The sequence below is a fragment of the Cajanus cajan genome, chromosome 2 (assembly GCF_000230855.2).
Source record: "Cajanus cajan strain Asha chromosome 2, NIPB_CcT2T_4, whole genome shotgun sequence".
Taxonomy (NCBI): Eukaryota; Viridiplantae; Streptophyta; class Magnoliopsida; order Fabales; family Fabaceae; genus Cajanus; species Cajanus cajan.
Genome location: NC_138518.1, coordinates 42,417,097 through 42,434,558, shown reverse-complemented (window position 1 = coordinate 42,434,558; position 17,462 = coordinate 42,417,097). Strand labels below are relative to the sequence as shown.

Here is a 17,462-nt window from a genome sequence, read left to right as displayed (position 1 = left end):
GAAGAAGAAGACGACGAAGAAGAAGACGAAGAAGAAGAAGAAGAAGACGAAGAAGAAGAAGAAGAAGAAGAAGAAGAAGAAGAAGAAGAAGAAGAAGAAGAAGAAGAAGAAGAAGTAGAGGTAGGGGAAGAGGGAGAGGAAAGGTACCCACCATTGTGCCACCACCTTCTACTTCTCAGCCAATACATTCTATTGGAGAACCCTCTCATTGTACTACACAACCTACACATGGTTCTACCTCCCAAACACCTACAACTCCCCAAAGTAACCAAGCTACACCTAACCCTCATGTTCCTTTAAACACAATTCCCAAATATGATTGAAAGACCACAAACAAATCCCTCCATTGATGCTACTGGTAGTCCAATTGTTGGATCATCATCCTCTATTGATCCATCTTTAGAAATTGGAAAGCTTTGACTCTGATGGACGTATTTGGATTTGCCCAGGTCCACAAAACACGTAAGTATGAATAATTATTTTCTTTTAGATCAATATAAACATGTTTCGTGTTTATAAGTTATTTTAGTTCTTCTATTTTATTTTTATAGATTCGACCCACCAATTTACCCTACCCGTGAAATTTCAAGAATAATCAAAGGGAAGTTTGAAGGGTCATGGGAATCATATGGAGAGGTTAAAAGCACTAATGAAGGTGTGGCAAACATGTGGTTTTGAAGAGTTTCAGGTATAAAAGAACTACAAATATTATAATAAACATTTTATATTTTTCATTGCATTAAATTGCACATTGTTTAAATAATATTTTATAAATTTTTAATGTAGAGAAAGTTCAAGTGGTTGCCTGATCATGATGCACAAATAAGAAAAGCATTTGACCATAAAGCATCTGGAGGGCTTTCAAATGCTATGTATAGGGTGCGACGAGGCATTGATCAAGGGAGTTGGATTCCAAAGCAAAAACTTGTAGAACTTCAACAAAAATGGAATGATGAGAATTGGAAACATAAGTCAATGACTAATGCTAATAATAAAAATTCTTCTGATGGTTCATTGCATACTGGAGGATCCATTCCTACTTCTGAGCATTTTAAGAGATTGGTAAGTAATATTTACTTATTCTTTTCAGGAGCAAAATTTAAAATTAAACTATATTACTCTTTGTTCCTTTAGAAAATATCTACAGATATGACTCCAACATGTTGGGACCTATTCCAAAAGACCCATAAGACAACAAACGGGAATACATGGGTGTCTTCCAAGGCAGAAAGGATAGCGGTAAGTTATAATTTTATATATATTGAATTATGAAGAACTTGATTGATTCTGTTAGAGAGATAATAATGATTATGTTTGCAAGACTTGACATATAATGGTTATATTAGAGACAGAATAATGGTTATGTTTCAACAATGGTTATGGTACTATCAAAGTTGTCATGTTCTGTCCTTCACTGTCGACTTGACATATTAAGATAGGTTATAGTTAATGGTCTCAAAATTGCAAGCTATACCATTTATAGTATGTAATTTTTTTATATGATTTGAAATTTTTACTGAATTATGTGAACATAGAATCATTTCACCTTATTGGTTGTGCTCAATTTTAGTTTCATGTAATGTGAAGTGCTATCATCTCTACATCTTACTTTACTAATTGCTAAATTCAATGAGATTCATGTGTATGTGGTGTTGCATCTAGGTTTAAAACTTACTAATTTCATTGCAATTCATACTTATCTAGTGATGTGTTGCTCATAACATCTTAAACTTTTTCCTAAGTATTTTTGTGTGTTCTTCTTGCATGATTCTTTGCATCATTCATGACATTCATGAGATCTTCTATTGTCATTATTAATGTTTATATACTTTTGTTTCTTACTTTTCTTTTTATAGAATGAGTATGAAAGACGGTTATCTGAAAGAGAGTCACAACAGTTATCGGGAGATCATGCTGCCTCTAGTGTGCAATCTGAAAATAGTATTTTCTATGATGTTGTTGGTGGTGTGAACGATAAAGGAAGAATATTTGGTTTAGGTTCAGAGGCTGGGAAGTATAAACCTTCGTCTTCTACATTCTTAGAGGGTATCTCAACTCTTGAGTATCAACAAATGAAAAATCTTGTTTCAAATTGTCTGAAGAAAACAAATCATTAAAAGAACAATTGCAAAGCCATGCAGATTTGATTCGTGCTTCACAGGAAGAGTCTCGGTTGGTTCGTGAGCAGCTGAAGCAATTTATGGAGATGTTTTCTCAATCTTCTCGTCCTCTCCAACCTCCTCCTACACATGATGCTGACACAGTACAATCTGATGATAATGAGTTAGATGATGATCATGATATAGATGTTCAGGGATGCATTATCTTTTACTATTATGTTTACTATGCTTTAAACTTATAATTTGTTATGTTTAAGTTTTACTATAGTACTTATCATACATTAGGGATACTTTGTTATATTTGGTGTTATTTGTATCTATGGTATGCTTGACTTTCTTGTATTATTTGTATTTAGTTACATGTTTTTATAGAATTGAGAAATTTTTCTTAATTATTTATTTTGTTAATTTTTTAAACAATTACACAATAAATTCAACTTCTTTGATTAATTAATAAATTATTTGTTAATCACAATTATAGGAGAAAAATATATTCTTTACAAATTTACGAAAAAATAATTTACAATTTGTGACGGATTTTATTTATCACCGATGGATTTCATCCAGTACAACGGTTTGTGACAGATTTCGCAATTATTCATCACAAATTTAGTCATCAAAGATGCCCAGTTTGTGAGGGATTCACAACCCAGTTAGTGACGGATTTTATCTGTCGCAAATTGTGACAGATTTTGTGACGGAGTCACATACCTATCAATCCCTCTCAAACAGCGAGGGATTTAATCCCTCTCAAATAGCGAGGGATTCATTCATCTCTCAATCCCTCTCAAACAGCGAGGGAATTAATCCCTGTCAAATAGCGAGGGATTCTTTCATCTCTCAATCCCTCTCAAATAGCGAGGGATTCTTTGTGAGGGATTTTGTGTCATCACAATTTGTGACGGACTCACATACCTCTCAATCCCTCTCAAATAGCGAGGGATTTAATCCCTCTCAAATAGCGAGAGATTCATCACAATTTGTGAGGGATTCATACCTCTCAATCCCTCACAAATTGCGACGGATTTTTATTAATTTCTAAACATATATTGTTACAAATTAGTGACGGAAATTATATTGTTTGTGATGCCTTAATTCCGTCACTAATTGTGACGGAGAAAATAATCCGTCACTAAATATTTTGTGACGCCAAATTTTGTGACGGAATCATTTCCGTCACAAATTTCGTCACTAACTTATTTGTGACCAATTTTATGAAGATTAGTGACGGAATTTTTCCTTCTCTAATTTTAATTTTTCTAGTAGTGTACATGCAACCACTTAATCAAATCAATCATCTCTTTTTCTTCCAAACAATAAAAGCCCAACTTTTTAACTCAATCCGCACCCAACAACTCAACCATTTTAGGGAATAATAATAATATGTGAAGTTTCCCTAACCTGAAGATTGACTCCAAACAACCAAGAATTGAGAAGAAGTGAAATTTCCTTCCGAAGCTCAACCCAGGAATTTTAATCTTCCAAAAGCAAGCTTCCTAATCTAGAGTCTCTCTCTCTAAACTTCTCTCTAAGTTCCTCTTTTTTTGTCTTCTCCTCAACTGCACACTTATGGCCTATTTATAGAAATCTGGAGTGGCCAGAACGACCCGTTTCAAATCCGGAACAGCCCGTTCCGTACTCCTTCAGCATGTGTAAAACTCACATGCAGAGTGGCCCGTTCTTAAACTAGAATGGCCCGTTCTTAAACCAGAACGGCTCGTTCTCAACTAGGATTTTTAGGCCTATTTAGTAGTTTAGAACGGCCCATTCCAGTTTGGGAACGACCCGTTCTGGGCTACTAAATCACCCTTGTTTTAGTAGTTTGGAATGACCCATTCCAATTTGGGAACGCCCTGTTCCAGTCTACTAACTACGTTATATTTTAAGTGACCAAATATTGATCTTTCGCACATGATTATATAACTTACATATACTTTCTCATTCACTTTTAAAAATGACTTTCTCACTTGATAAATCTCCCAAACACACACATACACACACCTATATGTATGTGTATGTGCTTGTTGTTGGTTAAAATAGAGACAGAACAATTTCGGTCGCTAAAAAAATAAAAAGTATTATTATTTATAATAATTTTAGCGATCAAATTAAAATCAGTCACCAAAAAAATAAAAATATTATTACTTATAATAATTTTAGTGATCAAATTAAAATCGGTCACTAAAAAAATAAAAGATATTATTATTTATAATAATTTTAGAGATCAAATTAAGATCGGTTGCTAAAAAAATAAAAATATTATTATTTATAATAACTTTAGCAACCAAATTAAAATTGGTCACTAAAAAAATAAAAATATTATTATTTATAATATTTTTAACGAGAAAATTAAACTTGGTCACTAAAAAAAATATTATTATTTATAATAATTTTAGCTATCAAATTAAAATCAGTCACTAAAAAAATAAAAAAAAATATTATTATTTTATAATAATTTTAGCGACCAAATCAAAATTGGTCTCTAAAAAAAACTAAAAAATTATTATTTATAATAGTTTTAGCGACTAAATTAAAATCGATCGTTAAAAAAATAAAAAATATTATAATTTATAATAGTTTTAGCTACCAAATTAAAATCGGTCGTTAAATGTAAATTTTTTAAAAATTTTAAAAATATATTTCTTTTAAATTAAAGAAATTTTAAAAATATATAATATTATTTTTATAATAATAAAAATATTAATGATAAGAAGTAAAAATCGTAACCCTCCCAATAAAATTAATTTATTTTTTAAAATAAAAATTATATAATTTAAAATAGATAATTAATATATCATGATGTGTTAAATAATGAGAAACATAATGCTATAAAAGAAAACTAAATAATAATCTTTTTAATTGAATATTTTTTTGAAAAATTTAGACTAATTTAAATATTAATTTATCTAGAAAATTTATTTATTTTTTTCTTGAGAAATTTATTTCTCTTTTATCATGCTTAATATTTTATTATATTATTAGATAATATGAAAATACATAATTTATTGTGCTTTCCAATTTTGTTAAGGTAAATAAACTTTTTTTCATAAATTTTATTTTATTTTAATTATTATTTTCAAAATTGACTTAAACATCTAGTTCAATTGATATAAACACATTAGTTCCATCAAATTAAAAATAATTGGCTTATATAGGGATTAATAAAAATTTATCAAACAAATCTAAAATTGATAAAATATAATTAATGTTTGATTAGTTTAATAAATAAAAATTATAAAATAAATTATATATATAAATATATATACACCAATAGCACATGAAATCAATTACTTAACTAATTGGGCAAACCACCCGCTTGTTCTTTTTGATCAGTTTTTAATACATCACAATGTGTTTCCTTACTTTTTTCTCTATCAAATAGAATACGTGACCGTTTTAACAAAAAAAAATTTCGCACATTTATTTTAAAGTTTCGTGTTGAAATAAAATTCCAACAAAAATTAACATATTTTATAACTAATTAATATCTGGTTTTAAACTTGATATAAAAATATTATGATATAACTTGATAAGATTTTAAATTAGTATTTTATTAATGGTTGATAATTAGAAAATAAAACAAGGATAAATACATTTTTTAAATTTTATATCTTAGATTTAATATGAATAAATATATTAAGTTAATTAATAATTTATTTAAAATGTTAAAATTTAATTTATAAAAATAATATTTTAAAAGAGAAGGGTTATAATAACACCGGTGTAACTTTTACTAAGTATTACATTGCTCAATAATTTTATATTAAATGTGAATTTTATAAATTCAACCGTTAGATTGAAAGTCTTTTACTCTTAGATCATATATACAAAATTTTGTATGAATTCAAGATGATTTGATACTTCATTCTTGTAAAATAAAATTAACGTAATATATACATTTCAAAATATATTAAAATATGAGCACTTGATTTACCTTCAAGTTGTTGTTCAATTTTAACAAAACTTGATATAAACATATAAAGCAATATGAACTTTCAATCTAACAGTTGGATTTACAAAATTCACATTTAATATAAAGTTATTGAGCAGTGTAATACTTAGTAAAAATTATATCAATGTTATTATAACCCTTCTCATTTTAAAATATAAAAATTTATTATTTAAACTTTTAAATTTATAATAAATAATTTAGATTATAATATTAATTTTAAAGAAAAATAAGTAGATTTTTAATTATAAAAATAAGTATATATATAAATAAAGAATAATTAAATATAATATAATTATTATATTATTATATATTATAACGGCCCGGACACATCAAAATGAGAAAGATCTAAAAATAGTATAAGTTGAGATTGTATAGTTGAAGATGACTTAAATAAATTAATTTGTGCTACCTATAATAACAACATGCATCTGTTTTTCGGTAACTTATCTCATCAGAACTCCACAGTTAAGTGTGCTTGAGTTGGAGTAATATAGGGATGGATGGCCTTCTGGGAAGTTTCCCAAAAGCTGTGTAATTAAGGACAAAACATGCTGAAAAGTGAAGTATTGTGAAATAGAGTCCTTGAGGGCATCTCCAATGCAAGCAACTCATTTGAGTTGCTTCATGCATTAAAAAATGAAAAAAGTGGTCTCTAGTGTGTCATGTCAGCATTAAGCAACTCAAACACAAATTTACATCAATGGTAAGAAATTTTAAGAATTTCAACTTTTACAATTTTTTTTCTAATCATTTAAGAACCAAATTTAAATTTTTATTAAAAAAGATAATTGCACTATGATGAAAGAAAATAAATTACGAGAAAAATACACAATAAGTAAATATTAAAAATAAAATAAAGCAATAGTAAATACATAAACATTATACAAAATTAATTTTCATCATTATTATTTTCAAAACGTTCCCAAATATGTTCAATAAGATCTACTTGAAATCTGGTAAGGAACGGTTGTTTGAGGAAGCAACTCTCTCTCTTCTTCAAGCAACTCATGTTGCCACGTCAGAATCCTCCAATAGCAAGAAACCGAGACTTGAGTTGCTTCATGGGACAAGAAACTCCCATTGGAGTTGCTCTGAGAGGCCAAATATGAGTGTCTTATAGCGATCGAATTTGCAACGTCTATAAAATTTAATAAAATAAAAAATAAATCTTTAGTTACCAATTTAGCGACCAAATTAATAAAATAAAAAATAAATCTTTAGCGACCAAATTAATAAAATCAAAAATAAATCTTTAGCCACCGATTTATTCGGTCACTAATTTGGTCCCCATACACATCAGCGACCAAAATCATTGCAACCATTTTGCGACCGATCAAAATTTTTAGCGACCAAAATTTTCGGTCACTATATAGCTTTGCGACCAGGGTTTTTGTGACTACTTAAATTCGGTCACTAATTCGGTCGCTAAAGTAAATAATGACTGATTTTAGCAATTTAGCGACCGATTTTGGTGGTCGCTAAATGCCATTTTTTTTAGTTATTGATGTCAATTATGTGACACCCTCTACCCCTCATATATAGATTCAATAATATAATACTAGTTTTCTCAAATACTTTATTTTTTAAAATAGAAAGTTAAAGATAAAGGTATCACATTCAAATCTCCAAAATAACAAGACTAAAACTAAAGCAAATTACATAGAATATCAACTAATATAGAAACATGTTCTAAGGAAAGAAACATAAGTTTGAAATGTAATAACAATAGAAAAATAGTTTCTAACTAATGCCCCAATGTTACATCCTATCATAGCATTTCAATCATAAAACTTAAACTCCTCCGTAATTAAACTTACCTACACATACACAATAAAACAAAACAACGAAAGAAAAGGGGAGTGAGAAAAACCTCACTCTAGCTACCGATGTAGGAAATGGTTAGATGGTCACACACATACATAACTATGCATATAAAACAACTGCAAATATCATTAATCATATTTCTAATTCTTAATAATCTAGGCATACTAAACAACACACTTAATCACATGAAACAACAAGGTTTGTTCCACACATCTCAATATCCATCCAATTCATAATTAAAAGGCAATGAGTATGCTATGATCATGTAATGGACAAGACTCCCCTAAAACTATATGCATATGGCATCAGTAAAATACTTTATCCTTGATTGAAGTCTAAGTAGTCTAGGAGATCATATTGGGTCAAGCCATCACAACACTATACACTAGGTGAAAATACACCAGTGATGTATTGGAATAACTAGATTGACCAAGTTTCACCTCACGCACACAATATGGCAAGATTAGAGCTCCCAAACCTAGCTAGCTATCTTCGAGGTCATGAATCTCCAAGCTTTTACACAAGGGGGTCTTCCCTAGTAGCACATTTCACATCCATCACAAAACACATAATGCAAATGATTCATATCATACAAATTCTATACACATCACATAATTCACATTTATATGGTTTCCCATTACATGAGTGACGTCACTACTAGACCATTCACCTAGAATTTCATGCTACTGAAATATACTTAGGCTTATAATCACTTACGCTTTTGTCACATATCACATATCTCACAATTTCAAAGAGTTATGTTATCATCACATGATTCTCAATTTTCCACACAATACACATAATTCACCTTAATTAATTAATTCATATGTTTTATTAATCACGATAATCTTATTAATTAATTAATTACACATTTTTCTGTTGTAGGCACATGATAGCACTCAATAAGGGGTACCTTCACTCAATTCGATATCAATAAAAACATTTTTTGTATTATTTGCAAATCACTATCATATTATTAAGTCTCGCAACTTACACAAATTCATATAAGAGAAAGGGTATTTATAGCATAATTAATTCATTATTATTTAAGGGGTTTCCTATTTATAATTAATTTTTGTCGCAACCCAAAAATTTTCGATCTCGCGACCTATAGTTTGGACATCCTTTTGAAAATCTCATCAATTAAGGAATGCCCGAACACTAGACTAATCCTTAATTAATGGTTTTGAAAAATGAGTTCATGGAGTCGCCACCAATGTTTTACTCAAAACATTGGAAAAAGAAAAGGTTTTTTTATAATCCAATAATGACCTTGATAACTAGAATTGGATTCGAGGTTGATTACGTGTAGGGAAGGTATTAAGCACCCCTACAATGCCCTTAATCGGTACCCTATGATGAAGTTAGCATTATAAAAATAATAATATAAATAATTAATCCCCTTTTATGAATGACTATTTACATGCTTAATTTTAAATTACACAATTGACTCTAAAATGTCTACATGATTGCTTTTATTATAACAATGTTTATCAAAGATAAGAAATAAAAAGGAGAGAAGAAGATTGACTAAAATACCTCTTGAACGAGCTCTATTGAATCTTCAAATATAGAGATTTTTAGGTGCTTTGTGGTAACCTTTGACAATACAATATGCCTCACAAAAATCTCAAGAAATACAATAGGAGAGAGAGAGAATTTTCGAGCTATATGGGGTTCCCAATGAATTTTTCTTGGCCCTCAGAATTATGCCCGAGTATGTTATTTATAGACATCAGAAGTTGCCAGAACGGCCCGTTCTAGATTCAGAACGACCCGTTCTAGATTTGTACGTTATGTGTTAATTTCGCATCTTGGAATGGCCCATTCTGAAACCAGAATGGCTTGTTCCAGAGTTGCATTTAACACATAACTGCCTATGCTGGAACGACCCGTTCCAAACTAAGGTTTTAGGCCTTTTTTGTAACTTGGAAAAGCCTGTTCCAGTTAGGGAACGACGCGTTCCAATTTAGGAACGGTCTATTCCAACTTGGGAATAGCCTGTTTCGGTTTTGGAACAGCCCATTCCGAGCTACTAAAACCAGTTTCTTTAGGCTTTAGGCCTTCTAATGTCATGTCTTGTTTTTCCCATGCTTTGGAAACTCCTTTCCTTGATAATAGACGTCCATTTCATTGCTTTTGTGGGTCTGGACAAAATTGGGTGTTTATGATTCTCCCATAATTTGTCTGATCTAAAAATCTCAAAGTTCCTCAAAGAACCCACAAGCATTCATAGATTCTCATTTAGAGTCAAATTTATAGATCAAAAACACAATTACAACATAATTTAGAAAGCAAAAGAATTGATGATACACATTATAATTACAAACAAGATTTGGGTTTAGTCTCTTATCCATTCAAAGACAAACAACATGATTGGAGAGTCAATTTCACTATGCTGTCGATAACCTACACCTAAAGCGAGGTTCTCACTTTTCTCTTACATCAACAAACTCCAAATTTCAAGTTCGAATCTTCAAACTCATTTTTGATTTCCTCTTATTCTTCCTCCATTCTTCCTCCTCAATGAGAAACAACAAGATGAAAACTCCTATAAGTAGATATTTTACTGCAAAACATTTTTCTCCTACCCTATATATCTTTGGACAATGAACCATTGGAAATGAAGAATAACGTCATGTGTACCCATTTTCCAAACATCAGCTTGATCCAATTATGAATGAATCTCTTGGTTGCAATTTGAAAATCCCTGCCTAGTGGATATGCAAATTAAATAATGAATTTCTCTCTTAACTTATCTCTTGTATGTTGCCATTGTTCTTTCTCAATGACAAGACACTTTATCATCTTTAGAGAACATGAATGCATTTTAATTATTTGAAGCAATTATATACTACTAATTTATAAATAGGGAACTCTAAATCCCAACTCTCACATAATCCATATGTAAAAGGTTGTTAACCACCATTAGTTATTCATCTCATTAAAATTAAAAGATAATTCATAATAATTAAATAATTTCAAAACATTCATTTCTAGATAAGAAAATAAAATATTTTTATTATCTACCACCTAAACTTATCTATTTCGATTAGATAATTATTTAAAACCTGTATTAATTAAATGCATTACTCTCCATATAATTTCCTTAATTAATTAAAATAATATTATATAATAAAAAATATTTTTAAAATCAATAATATATATATATATATATATATATATATATATATATATCTAATAATTAATAATACAAATAATTCACAAACCTTTCTTTAGTTAACAAAAAACACTCATAATTATTTTTAAAATATTTAATATAATTATAAAACTTATTTAATGAATTAAAATATTCTTTTAATAATTTTAAAAATCCAGGGAGTTATAGATTAATCCAATTTAAGTGAGAATCAGGTAATTAATTAATTACTTAAATTAAAATGTCCATAATTCCTGAATTTCTAGAAATTAGCATGTGTGATTGCTAATTCCATTTTTATGAAGTTCTTTATATCTAGATTTAGATTTACGTTCAATATAGATTTAGATTTACATTCAATATAGATTTAGATTTTAGTATAAAGATTGAAATTTTTGAATTGATATTTTTTTTTTTCGATTGGTTTATTTTAATCATTTGTTTTATTTGTGGTTTGCTGGAATTTTTGTTATTCACTTAAAACCCCTTTCTATCATTTCATGGCAATTTCTTATTCAATTAATTTGTATATATGAGAAGAATGATCAAGATTAGTCACTATATACTATAAACTTAAAGGGAATCTATGTATTTTGGATAGTGAGGCAACACTATATATGACACATATTCGTAATTCTAATAGTTAGATAACAAAATATATCTTTTGATAATATATCAACAAATTTCAAGCTTAAAAAATTTATTCTAAATTTTAGGATTTTGTACTTTTTTTTTGTCAATTTAATTGATAGTATTCTTTTTGTCTCTTTCAAACCTTGTATAAATCTTATTTTTTAGATCAATTTTATTATTTACATTTTTTTTCTATAACACTTTATCCATTCTGCTTGTTTCATCTAAGAGAATTACAATTTGTGAAAATTTTTGGTTCACTAAGATGAACTCCACCACTATCATTTCAATTCAACTGAATGCACTTTTAATGAAATTGAGGAATGAAATGGGTCTCCAAGCTCTGCATCAATTGAGTCATAAACCATATATTTGGCAAGTTTATACCAAAAAGTGCAAAGGCAAATGTTGTATAAAAGCAAGTAATGTATGAAATGGAAAAACAAAAGATCGTAGGCAAGATATTTATAATTAAGATAGGAAAACAAGGAAAATAATTAGAGTTGAAATTTGGAAGGGATGTTTTACCTTCTAGCCTGTGCTCTAAGTTCTGAAAGCAATAAAATGAATATTTTCTATCGGTTTTATCAATTTATTTGGGTTGTTCGGCAATATTTCAATGTTAATTTGTAACATCTATGCTATATTCAAATAAGCTTGAACTTTTATTGATTAATGATTGACTTTCTCCTCCATCATTCATAGAAAACAAAAAAGAAAAATAGAATAATAGGAATATCAAATGGTGAAAAAAGCATAAAATTACAAAATTAAAAAAAATAAACTAATCGTATATGCATTCACAAGATAATTTCTTTTAAACATGTGCAAGATATAGGTTGTGCTACCACTTGAAAATTGTTAGGCTAATGCTTGTTTAGTTGTAAGGATAACATCAAAAATTTGGTCCAAAATATGGGTTGTTGATTCTGACAGAGGAAATTCATCTTAATAGGGCAACTCGAAACAATATTTCAAATTTAAAAGATCATACAAGACAAAAAAACAAGAATCATGATCCTAAACTACTAAGAAGCACTATGAAGAGAGGATCTAGAAAATTTAGAAGCATTCTCTAGAAAATAGAAACTTAAGGCACGTGCTAAGAATAAAATTTGTCGCATTTGGGCCAAATTAATCGAACAATTAAAGTTTGCTTCGAGTAATGGCTCAGTGTCGACATCTTATTTCATCTGGAACACGCAAACAAAGAAGCAAACTTTTAGTATAAAGAAAAAGAGTTCTCGAAAGCTCAAAAATGACATCAGAGCAGTTAAACATGACATTAGAAGGCCCCAAGCCCAAAAAGGGTGAATCAGGAGCTTAAAATGGACTATTCCAAACTACTAAATAGGCTTAGAAACCCTATGTCAAAACGGGTCATTCCTAGACTAGAACACACCATTTTGACACAAGTTGTTATGAGTAAAATTCAAATCCAGAATGGGCCGTTCAAATTTTCAAATGAGTCGTTCTAGATTCAGATTTTACCCTTAACAAATTGATCCAGAACGGGCCATTCCAGTGATAAGAACAGATCATTCTAAAGTCTAATACTCTTCTTTCTCTCTTTTATTGTATTTCTTGACATTTGCAAGGCATTGTGAAGTGTGAAAGGTATCCCAAAAGTACCTCAAATTTACTACATTCCAAAGTATCTATAAAATCTCATTTAAGAGGTATCTTTCTCTACTATTTATCTTTTTTTGTCATAAACAAAGGAAATTATGTAGACATTTTAGGGCAAACCATGTAAATATGTTAATAATTATTAATAAAAGGGGACCTAACACTACAAAAAATTAGTTAATTAGTAGCGATTTTTTTCAGCAGTTTTAATAAACCGCTACAAAATGTTATAATTCTAGGAGTTATTTTAACCGCCACAAAATAATTAAATTTTTGGCAATTTTAAACCGCTATAATGTTTAAATATCCGGTTAACTCTTGTCACCATGTAAACTTAATTAAAATATATTTTTATTTTCATTAAAAGAATTAAAAGAATAAAAAACTCATTAGAAACGCTTCACTTAAGGCACTTCACGCTCATATGTTCTACTTCACCTTCAACCCAGAGCTCTACTTCGCTTCTTATTCTTCTTCCGTTAAACCTTCTGCTTCACTCTTAGCTTCATTTAACGCTCAACACAATCATTCGTGAGCCAATTTGCGATGAAAGTATTTTGCTAAGTGTTCCATTTGGGGTTAGTGATTTCGCAAGAGCTTTTTAAGCTTTCTCTTCTCTACGTTGTTCTTCGATTGATTGCTTTCATTTAAGGTGAGTTTTTGATTCATATCCATTTTGATTCCTTATTTTTGCTTCCATTCGTTAATACGTAAAGTCTAATAAGCATATCTGAGTTGGTACAGAAATTGGATCCCCAATAACCGGAGATAAAAGGTTCGTATGAGAAAACATAAGTAAACGAGCTTCTGCTTGAGCTTCTAAAGATAAGGGCACATGAACAGCCATTTGATCCCTATCAAAGTCTGCATTAAATCCCTTACAAACTAATGGATGCAAACAAATAGCACCCCTTTCTACTAAAATGGGTTGGAATGTCTGTATACCTCATCTATGTAGAGTAGGTGCTCTACTCAGCAATACGGGATGTCCCTGCATAACTTCTTGAAGTACTTCCAGTTTTTTATTATTTTTATATGATACCCACGATTCTTCTCGATTTCTAATCCAAAACAAAAATGAATAGGTTTCATTACGTTGGCTATATGTTATGTATTATCAGGCAAGCAACCACAATAGAGTAGGGCTTCTAAGTGCGTAGTCTGTTTCCAAGCTCTGATAAGCGAGTTAATCCCAGTAGAGGAATTTCTTTCCTTAGTTGTTTGCTTTCATCCTAATTAGTGGTTTGAAGATGGATTCTTCTTATATTTAAATAGCCCTAATGCTTGCTTTTAAAATTAGGTCTGCCTGTCTAGGACTCGATCGTGGTACTAGTTGTAGACCCCTAAAATTGTCCAGGACGGAAATAAGACTCGAAGACTCTCGAAGATCAAAGGAAAGTCAGCCAGAAGGACTCCCAGAAGACCATAGGATGACTATCTGTAGGTTTAGAGGTCTTAGAGTAGCAAAAAATAAGAAAGTGGGAGGTTTAGAGCTCAATACGGCCTCCTTGGAGTTCAGTACGGCCGTACTGCACATTTTGTACTACAATACGGCCGTACTGAAACCAATACGGCCGTATTGAAGCTCAATACGGCCTCCCTTGAGTTCAATACGGCCGTATTGCATGTTTTGCACTACAATACGGGCCGTATTGAATCAATACGGCCGTATTGAAGTGTCGGTGCTTCAATACGGCCGTACTGAATTCAATACGGCCGTATTGAAGTGTCGGTGCTTCAATACGGCCGTACTGAATTCAATACGGCCGTATTGAAGTGCAAAAATGCAATAGGGCCGTATTGAACCCAGGGGCCGTATTGAGCCCCATCCCTATAAATAGGAGGTCATTTGGACGTCCTTCGACACTCCTACACACGGTTTTGACTCCCTCCTTGAGTATTCTGGGGTTTTTGAGCAGTGTTCTGCCCTAGAAATCTCTCTGGGAGTCGATCCGACGAAGTTCTGGAATTCCGAGCATTTAGCTTGGAGATTCGAACTTAGTAGAAGGGAAATCCTCCGGATTTCCATAGTTAAAATTTTCTAGGAGGGAGCGAGCAGGCTTGTAGAGCGAGGGAACGCCAAAAAGCTTCCCAGTTTTACTTGAATATAAAAGCACGCTTCAAAGGTTTCTTCTTAAGTCCTTCCTTTTACTGCTTTCTGTGTGTATATTTAACTGTCATCATGTAGATAGTTAAGTTATAATTATTTAGAATAAATAGGGGTAATTTAGTAATTTCGCACTATTATTTTTAGAAATAATCTGTCATAGGGAACCCGAAAGGGGCGCTGTGGGGTGCTAACACCTTCCCCACGCGTAACCGACTCCCTTACCCGACTCTGGTTGTCATGGCCGAAGTCGATTTTTGAATCGATTGCCTTAAACTTCTTTTTCTAATGTTTTGAGTAAAACATTGGTGGCGACTCCATGAACCCTTCTTTTTTATGAAAACCGCTAATCCATGGAGGGTCCCGCTTGGGAAAAACATGGATTGGTGAGCCTTTTAATAAAATTGCTCGTTTGACAAGGTCTCAGTTCGAGAATAAGTCATTCTAGCAATCCATATTTTTAAACAAATAAAAGAGTCCAACCATCCCTCGCGAATGCCGAAAGCCCGTTTCGGGCCGGTGGCGACAGATGGCGACTCCACTGGGGAAGCCTCGAGAGTCAGTCCCATTTAGTGACAGATTATTTTTAACAAATAATAGTTAAAATTACTCTATTACCCCTTGTTTGTATGATAACATGCTTTATTTATTCGGCTTTAATAACTGTTGTATGTTTAAATTTTCGCAATTGTTTGAAATACAAACTGCACACAAACCTTTGCACACAACATTTCCCTCTATACCCGGGGGCATGAGTGGTAAGCCATAGGGAGTGGATGTTAGTACGGCCGGTTGTCGAATGGGTCTATAGGTGCCCGCAGACCGTTGTCGGAAAACGTCACTCAAGGTGATAACCATGAACTTAAGTCCGACAGTGCGGTGGAATTTTCCATCGACTTACGACGAGAGGAATTGGGTCCCTATAATGGGGGCACCTTGGGGGCCTCAGACCGGTGAGAACAGTTAGAACCACCTTGAATATGCACTTTTCTGCAGGATACCCCTACCTCGTGATTCGCTCGTGACTGTTCGTGGATGAGTGAATTGTGTGTGCATTGTTTATGTGACATTGTATGAGCATACATTGCATTCTTTAAACATACAACATTCCTTTTTAAAAAAATAAAAAATAAATAGGAATAAGAATCTTCCTTTGCATGGTGTTAACATCTACCTTCATCACATTCATATAGGTAGTTTCCCTTTTCACCCAAAAATACAAAAAAATATATATTCAAAAAACAAAAAAAAAAAGGGGTTATTTATCCAAACCAAGCAATATCATGCATCATTTTAGGAATATCCCGAAAACATGATAATGCTTAGTTAAACACTATGCATGCATATTCAACATCACCATCTCATATCATGCATTTTATTGTAGATTATGGAGGGATCTAGGGGAATACAAGGGCAATTGAAGAAAGTGAACTTCTTATTGTACCGTGCTGAGAGGTTGGATCACCTCTGTTCCTTGATGCCACGAGAGGCTCGTTTGGAATTTGAAAAATCTTATGGACGAGTTCTCGATTTGATGAAGATTTGTATGGATCCAGCTTTTCTGAGAGCCTTGGTCCATTTTTGGAGTCTCGATCTGCATTGTTTCGAGTTCCCCCAGTTTGACTTAGTTCCTACTCTCGAGGAGTATGAGCTCATGCTACGATGGCCCAAATCAGCAGGGGTCTATATCTTCCATGGAAATCATGTGGCCGTAGAGAGGGTCGCAACTCAAGTCAAACTGCCATCACGATTATCTGCTTTAGTGGGGAACGGCAGTATCAGGGGTTGGAAGCTTGCTATGATTGAAGACCACCTTTCTTCCTTGGCTGATGAGGGAGATTGGTTAGCTTTCAACAAGACTCTAGCGTTAGCCGTGTTTGGGACAATCTTATTTCCCTTTCACGCTAACACAGTGGACCATGCTGCTATGGACGCCTTCTTCGCTTGGGACGTACATATGAAGAGTCCCGTGCCTGCCATTCTTGCCGATACCTTGTTTTCTGTCAACCTATCTCAGCAGAAGCAAGGGAAAACTAT

General features: G+C 31.7%; 1 pseudogene across 1 annotated transcript; it reads left to right on the top strand.

The window, feature by feature from the left end:
* The first annotated feature begins 790 nt into the window (after positions 1-790).
* Positions 791-2,654, top strand: LOC145955281 (uncharacterized; annotated as a pseudogene). Its single transcript, XR_014431908.1, has 3 exons — positions 791-1,062; positions 1,135-1,239; positions 1,857-2,654. The product of XR_014431908.1 is annotated as an uncharacterized LOC145955281 (transcript).
* Positions 2,655-17,462: the final 14,808 nt, after the last annotated feature.